We start from the raw sequence: 9069 nt of genomic DNA, 5'->3' as shown, positions 1-9069 counted from the left end.
CAGAAAACACTGGAAACTAATGAAAGAAGAGAACAGAGCAGAAAACACTGGAAACTAATGAAAGAAGAGAACAGAGCAGAAAACACTGGAAACTAATGAAAGAAGAGAACAGAGCAGAAAACACTGGAAACTAATGAAAGAAGAGAACAGAGCAGAAAACACTGGAAACTAATGAAAGAAGAGAACAGAGCAGAAAACACTGGAAACTAATGAAAGAAGAGAACAGAGCAGAAAACACTGGAAACTAATGAAAGAAGAGAACAGAGCAGAAAACACTGGAAACTAATGAAAGAAGAGAACAGAGCAGAAAACACTGGAAACTAATGGAGGAGGAGAACAGAGCAGAAAACACTGGAAACTAATGGAGGAGGAGAACAGAGCAGAAAACACTGGAAACTAATGGAGGAGGAGAACAGAGCAGAAAACACTGGAAACTAATGGAGGAGGAGAACAGAGCAGAAAACACTGGAAACTAATGGAGGAGGAGAACAGAGCAGAAAACACTGGAAACTAATGGAGGAGGAGAACAGAGCAGAAAACACTGGAAACTAATGAAAGAAGAGAACAGAGCAGAAAACACTGAAACTAATGGAGGAGGAGAACAGAGCAGAAAACACTGGAAACTAATGAAAGAAGAGAACAGAGCAGAAAACACTGGAAACTAATGAAAGAAGAGAACAGAGCAGAAAACACTGGAAACTAATGGAGGAGAACAGAGCAGAAAACACTGGAAACTAATGGAGGAGAACAGAGCAGAAAACACTGGAAACTAATGGAGGAGGAGAACAGAGCAGAAAACACTGGAAACTAATGGAGGAGGAGAACAGAGCAGAAAACACTGGAAACTAATGGAGGAGGAGAACAGAGCAGAGAACACTGGAAACTAATGGAGGAAGAAAACAGAGCAGAAAACACTGGAAACTAATGGAGGAGCAAACAGAGCAGAAAACACTGAAAACCAATGGAGGGAGCAAACAGAGCAGAAAACACTGAAAACCAATGGAGGGAGCAAACAGAGCAGAAAACACTGAAAACCAATGGAGGGAGCAAACAGAGCAGAAAACACTGAAAACCAATGGAGGAGCAAACAGAGCAGAAAACACTGAAAACTAATGGAGGGAGCAAACAGAGCAGAAAACACTGAAAACCAATGGAGGGAGCAAACAGAGCAGAAAACACTGGAAACCAATGGAGGGAGCAAACAGAGCAGAAAACACTGAAAACCAATGGAGGGAGCAAACAGAGCAGAAAACACTGGAAACTAATGGAGGAAGAAAACAGAGCAGAGCCACTTAATATAATGTTTACATACCCTACATTACTCATCTCATATGTATAAACTGTACTAGATACCATCTACTGCATCTGGCCTATGCCGTTCTGTACCATCACTCATTCATATATCGTGTTGTGCATATTCTTTATTCCTTTACACTTGTGTGTATAAGGTAGTAGTTGTGTAATTGTTAGGTTAGATTCCTCGTTGGTTATAACTGCATTGTGGGAACTAGAAGCACAAGCATTTCACTACCCTCTCATTAACATCTGCTGTGTATGTGGCAAATACATTTGATGTGAAAACACTGGAAACTAATGAAAGAAGAGAACAGAGCAGAAAACACTGGAAACTAATGAAAGAAGAGAACAGAGCAGAAAACACTGGAAACTAATGAAAGAAGAGAATAGAGCAGAAAACACTGGAAACTAGTGAAAGAAGAGAACAGAGCAGAAAACACTGGAAACTAATGGAGGAGGAGAACAGAGCAGAAAACACTGGAAACTAATGAAAGAAGAGAACAGAGCAGAAAACACTGGAAACTAATGAAAGAAGAGAACAGAGCAGAAAACACTGGAAACTAATGAAAGAAGAGAACAGAGCAGAAAACACTGGAAACTAATGAAAGAAGAGAACAGAGCAGAAAACACTGGAAACTAATGAAAGAAGAGAACAGAGCAGAAAACACTGGAAACTAATGGAGGGAGCAAACAGAGCAGAAAACACTGGAAACTAATGGAGGAAGAAAACAGAGCAGAGCCACTTAATATAATGTTTACATACCCTACATTACTCATCTCATATGTATAAACTGTACTAGATACCATCTACTGCATCTGGCCTATGCCGTTCTGTACCATCACTCATTCATATATCGTGTTGTGCATATTCTTTATTCCTTTACACTTGTGTATAAGGTAGTAGTTGTGTAATTGTTAGGTTAGATTCCTCGTTGGTTATAACTGCATTGTGGGAACTAGAAGCACAAGCATTTCACTACCCTCTCATTAACATCTGCTGTGTATGTGGCAAATACATTTGATGTGAAAACACTGGAAACTAATGAAAGAAGAGAACAGAGCAGAAAACACTGGAAACTAATGAAAGAAGAGAACAGAGCAGAAAACACTGGAAACTAATGAAAGAAGAGAACAGAGCAGAAAACACTGGAAACTGAAAGAAGAGAACAGAGCAGAAAACACTGAAACTAATGGAGGAGGAGAACAGAGCAGAAAACACTGGAAACTAATGAAAGAAGAGAACAGAGCAGAAAACACTGGAAACTAATGAAAGAAGAGAACAGAGCAGAAAACACTGGAAACTAATGAAAGAAGAGAACAGAGCAGAAAACACTGGAAACTAATGAAAGAAGAGAACAGAGCAGAAAACACTGGAAACTAATGAAAGAAGAGAACAGAGCAGAAAACACTGGAAACTAATGGAGGAGGAGAACAGAGCAGAAAACACTGGAAACTAATGAAAGAAGAGAACAGAGCAGAAAACACTGGAAACTAATGAAAGAAGAGAACAGAGCAGAAAACACTGGAAACTAATGGAGGAGGAGAACAGAGCAGAAAACACTGGAAACTAATGGAGGAGGAGAACAGAGCAGAAAACACTGGAAACTAATGGAGGAGGAGAACAGAGCAGAAAACACTGGAAACTAATGGAGGAGGAGAACAGAGCAGAAAACACTGGAAACTAATGAAGGAGGAGAACAGAGCAGAAAACACTGGAAACTAATGGAGGAGGAGAACAGAGCAGAAAACACTGGAAACTAATGAAAGAAGAGAACAGAGCAGAAAACACTGGAAACTAATGAAAGAAGAGAACAGAGCAGAAAACACTGGAAACTAATGAAAGAAGAGAACAGAGCAGAAAACACTGGAAACTAATGAAAGAAGAGAACAGAGCAGAAAACACTGGAAACTAATGAAAGAAGAGAACAGAGCAGAAAACACTGGAAACTAATGAAAGAAGAGAACAGAGCAGAAAACACTGGAAACTAATGAAAGAAGAGAACAGAGCAGAAAACACTGGAAACTAATGAAAGAAGAGAACAGAGCAGAAAACACTGGAAACTAATGGAAGAAGAGAACAGAGCAGAAAACACTGAAACTAATGAAAGAAGACTGAAAACAGAGCAGAAAACACTGGAAACTAATGGAGGAGGAGAACAGAGCAGAAAACACTGGAAACTAATGGAGGAGAACAGAGCAGAAAACAGAAACTAATGGAGGAGAGAACAGAGCAGAAAACACTGGAAACTAATGAAAGAAGAGAACAGAGCAGAAAACACTGGAAACTAATGAAAGAAGAGAACAGAGCAGAAAACACTGGAAACTAATGAGAAGAGAACAGAGCAGAAAACACTGGAAACTAATGAAAGAAGAGAACAGAGCAGAAAACACTGGAAACTAATGGAGGAGGAGAACAGAGCAGAAAACACTGGAAACTAATGGAGGAGGAGAACAGAGCAGAAAACACTGGAAACTAATGGAGGAGGAGAACAGAGCAGAAAACACTGGAAACTAATGAAAGAAGAGAACAGAGCAGAAAACACTGGAAACTAATGAAAGAAGAGAACAGAGCAGAAAACACTGGAAACTAATGGAGGAGGAGAACAGAGCAGAAAACACTGGAAACTAATGGAGGAGGAGAACAGAGCAGAAAACACTGGAAACTAATGGAGGAGGAGAACAGAGCAGAAAACACTGAAAACCAATGGAGGGAGCAAACAGAGCAGAAAACACTGGAAACCAATGGAGGGAGCAAACAGAGCAGAAAACACTGAAAACCAATGGAGGGAGCAAACAGAGCAGAAAACACTGGAAACTAATGGAGGAAGAAAACAGAGCAGAGCCACTTAATATAATGTTTACATACCCTACATTACTCATCTCATATGTATAAACTGTACTAGATACCATCTACTGCATCTGGCCTATGCCGTTCTGTACCATCACTCATTCATATATCGTTTTGTGCATATTCTTTATTCCTTTACACTTGTGGGTATAAGGTAGTAGTTGTGTAATTGTTAGGTTAGATTCCTCGTTGGTTATAACTGCATTGTGGGAACTAGAAGCACAAGCATTTCACTACCCTCTCATTAACATCTGCTGTGTATGTGGCAAATACATTTGATGTGAAAACACTGGAAACTAATGAAAGAAGAGAACAGACAGAAAACACTGGAAACTAATGAAAGAAGAGAACAGAGCAGAAAACACTGGAAACTAATGAAAGAAGAGAATAGAGCAGAAAACACTGGAAACTAATGAAAGAAGAGAACAGAGCAGAAAACACTGGAAACTAATGAAAGAAGAGAACAGAGCAGAAAACACTGGAAACTAATGAAAGAAGAGAACAGAGCAGAAAACACTGGAAACTAATGAAAGAAGAGAACAGAGCAGAAAACACTGGAAACTAATGAAAGAAGAGAACAGAGCAGAAAACACTGGAAACTAATGAAAGAAGAGAACAGAGCAGAAAACACTGGAAACTAATGAAAGAAGAGAACAGAGCAGAAAACACTGGAAACTAATGAAAGAAGAGAACAGAGCAGAAAACACTGGAAACTAATGGAGGAGAACAGAGCAGAAAACACTGGAAACTAATGGAGGAGGAGAACAGAGCAGAAAACACTGGAAACTAATGGAGGAGGAGAACAGAGCAGAAAACACTGGAAACTAATGGAGGAGGAGAACAGAGCAGAAAACACTGGAAACTAATGAAGGAGGAGAACAGAGCAGAAAACACTGGAAACTAATGGAGGAGGAGAACAGAGCAGAAAACACTGGAAACTAATGAAAGAAGAGAACAGAGCAGAAAACACTGGAAACTAATGAAAGAAGAGAACAGAGCAGAAAACACTGGAAACTAATGAAAGAAGAGAACAGAGCAGAAAACACTGGAAACTAATGAAAGAAGAGAACAGAGCAGAAAACACTGGAAACTAATGAAAGAAGAGAACAGAGCAGAAAACACTGGAAACTAATGAAAGAAGAGAACAGAGCAGAAAACACTGGAAACTAATGAAAGAAGAGAACAGAGCAGAAAACACTGGAAACTAATGGAGGAGGAGAACAGAGCAGAAAACACTGGAAACTAATGGAGGAGGAGAACAGAGCAGAAAACACTGGAAACTAATGGAGGAGGAGAACAGAGCAGAAAACACTGGAAACTAATGAAAGAAGAGAACAGAGCAGAAAACACTGGAAACTAATGGAGGAGGAGAACAGAGCAGAAAACACTGGAAACTAATGGAGGAGGAGAACAGAGCAGAAAACACTGGAAACTAATGGAGGAGGAGAACAGAGCAGAAAACACTGGAAACTAATGAAAGAAGAGAACAGAGCAGAAAACACTGGAAACTAATGAAAGAAGAGAACAGAGCAGAAAACACTGGAAACTAATGGAGGAGGAGAACAGAGCAGAAAACACTGAAACTAATGGAGGAGGAGAACAGAGCAGAAAACACTGGAAACTAATGGAGGAGGAGAACAGAGCAGAAAACACTGAAAACCAATGGAGGGAGCAAACAGAGCAGAAAACACTGGAAACCAATGGAGGGAGCAAACAGAGCAGAAAACACTGAAAACCAATGGAGGGAGCAAACAGAGCAGAAAACACTGGAAACTAATGGAGGAAGAAAACAGAGCAGAGCCACTTAATATAATGTTTACATACCCTACATTACTCATCTCATATGTATAAACAGTACTAGATACCATCTACATCTGGAAACTAATGACCATCACTCATTCAGAGATCGTTTTGTGCATATTCTTTATTCCTTTACACTTGTGGGTATAAGGTAGTAGTTGTGTAATTGTTAGGTTAGATTCCTCGTTGGTTATAACTGCATTGTGGGAACTAGAAGCACAAGCATTTCACTACCCTCTCATTAACATCTGCTGTGTATGTGGCAAATACATTTGATGTGAAAACACTGGAAACTAATGAAAGAAGAGAACAGAGCAGAAAACACTGGAAACTAATGAAAGAAGAGAACAGAGCAGAAAACACTGGAAACTAATGAAAGAAGAGAATAGAGCAGAAAACACTGGAAACTAATGAAAGAAGAGAACAGAGCAGAAAACACTGGAAACTAATGGAGGAGGAGAACAGAGCAGAAAACACTGGAAACTAATGGAGGAGGAGAACAGAGCAGAAAACACTGGAAACTAATGGAGGAGGAGAACAGAGCAGAAAACACTGGAAACTAATGGAGGAGGAGAACAGAGCAGAAAACACTGGAAACTAATGGAGGAGGAGAACAGAGCAGAAAACACTGGAAACTAATGGAGGAGGAGAACAGAGCAGAAAACACTGGAAACTAATGGAGGAGGAGAACAGAGCAGAAAACACTGCAAACCAATGGAGGGAGCAAACAGAGCAGAAAACACTGGAAACTAATGGAGGAAGAAAACAGAGCAGAGCCACTTAATATAATGTTTACATACCCTACATTACTCATCTCATATGTATAAACTGTACTAGATACCATCTACTGCATCTGGCCTATGCCGTTCTGTACCATCACTCAGATATCGTTTTGTGCATATTCTTTATTCCTTTACACTTGTGTGTATAAGGTAGTAGTTGTGAATTGTTAGGTTAGATTCTCGTTGGTTATAACATTGTGGGAACTAGAAACAAGCATTTCACTACCTCTCATTAATATCTGCTGTGTATGTGGCAAATACATTTGATGTGAAAACACTGGAAACTAATGAAAGAAGAGAACAGAGCAGAAAACACTGGAAACTAATGAAAGAAGAGAACAGAGCAGAAAACACTGGAAACTAATGAAAGAAGAGAATAGAGCAGAAAACACTGGAAACTAATGAAAGAAGAGAACAGAGCAGAAAACACTGGAAACTAATGGAGGAGGAGAACAGAGCAGAAAACACTGGAAACTAATGAAAGAAGAGAACAGAGCAGAAAACACTGGAAACTAATGAAAGAAGAGAACAGAGCAGAAAACACTGGAAACTAATGAAAGAAGAGAACAGAGCAGAAAACACTGGAAACTAATGAAAGAAGAGAACAGAGCAGAAAACACTGGAAACTAATAAAAGAAGAGAACAGAGCAGAAAACACTGGAAACTAATGAAAGAAGAGAACAGAGCAGAAAACACTGGAAACGAATAAAAGAAGAGAACAGAGCAGAAAACACTGGAAACTAATGAAAGAAGAGAACAGAGCAGAAAACACTGAAACTAATGAAAGAAGAGAACAGAGCAGAAAACACTGGAAACTAATGAAAGAAGAGAACAGAGCAGAAAACACTGGAAACTAATGGAGGAGGAGAACAGAGCAGAAAACACTGGAAACTAATGAAAGAAGAGAACAGAGCAGAAAACACTGGAAACTAATGAAAGAAGAGAACAGAGCAGAAAACACTGGAAACTAATGGAGGAGAACAGAGCAGAAAACACTGGAAACTAATGGAGGAGAACAGAGCAGAAAACACTGGAAACTAATGGAGGAGGAGAACAGAGCAGAAAACACTGGAAACTAATGGAGGAGGAGAACAGAGCAGAAAACACTGGAAACTAATGGAGGAGGAGAACAGAGCAGAAAACACTGGAAACTAATGGAGGAGGAGAACAGAGCAGAAAACACTGGAAACTAATGGAGGAGGAGAACAGAGCAGAAAACACTGGAAACTAATGAAAGAAGAGAACAGAGCAGAAAACACTGGAAACTAATGAAAGAAGAGAACAGAGCAGAAAACACTGGAAACTAATGGAGGAGGAGAACAGAGCAGAAAACACTGGAAACTAATGAAAGAAGAGAACAGAGCAGAAAACACTGGAAACTAATGAAAGAAGAGAACAGAGCAGAAAACACTGGAAACTAATGGAGGAGAACAGAGCAGAAAACACTGGAAACTAATGGAGGAGGAGAACAGAGCAGAAAACACTGGAAACTAATGGAGGAGGAGAACAGAGCAGAAAACACTGGAAACTAATGGAGGAGGAGAACAGAGCAGAAAACACTGGAAACTAATGGAGGAGGAGAACAGAGCAGAAAACACTGGAAACTAATGAAAGAAGAGAACAGAGCAGAAAACACTGGAAACTAATGAAAGAAGAGAACAGAGCAGAAAACACTGGAAACTAATGAAAGAAGAGAACAGAGCAGAAAACACTGGAAACTAATGAAAGAAGAGAACAGAGCAGAAAACACTGGAAACTAATGAAAGAAGAGAACAGAGCAGAAAACACTGGAAACTAATGAAAGAAGAGAACAGACAGAAAACACTGGAAACTAATGAAAGAAGAGAACAGAGCAGAAAACACTGGAAACTAATGAAAGAAGAGAACAGAGCAGAAAACACTGGAAACTAATGGAGGAGGAGAACAGAGCAGAAAACACTGGAAACTAATGGAGGAGGAGAACAGAGAAAACACTGGAAACTAATGGATGAAAGAAGAGAACAGAGCAGAAAACACTGGAAACTAATGAAAGAAGAGAACAGAGCAGAAAACACTGGAAACTAATGAAAGAAGAGAACAGAGCAGAAAACACTGAAACTAATGAAAGAAGAGAACAGAGCAGAAAACACTGGAAACTAATGAAAGAAGAGAACAGAGCAGAAAACACTGGGAAACTAATGAAAGAAGAGAACAGAGCAGAAAACACTGGAAACTAATGAAAGAAGAGAACAGAGCAGAAAACACTGGAAACTAATGAAAGAAGAGAACAGAGCAGAAAACACTGAAACTAATGAAAGAAGAGAACAGAGCAGAAAACACTGGAAACTAATGAAAGAAGAGAAC

This window comes from Oncorhynchus gorbuscha, linkage group LG11, assembly GCF_021184085.1.
Source record: "Oncorhynchus gorbuscha isolate QuinsamMale2020 ecotype Even-year linkage group LG11, OgorEven_v1.0, whole genome shotgun sequence".
NCBI classification, from domain to species: Eukaryota; Metazoa; Chordata; class Actinopteri; order Salmoniformes; family Salmonidae; genus Oncorhynchus; species Oncorhynchus gorbuscha.
The sequence above is the reverse complement of the archived record's forward strand: the minus strand, read 5'-3'. Positions refer to the sequence as shown.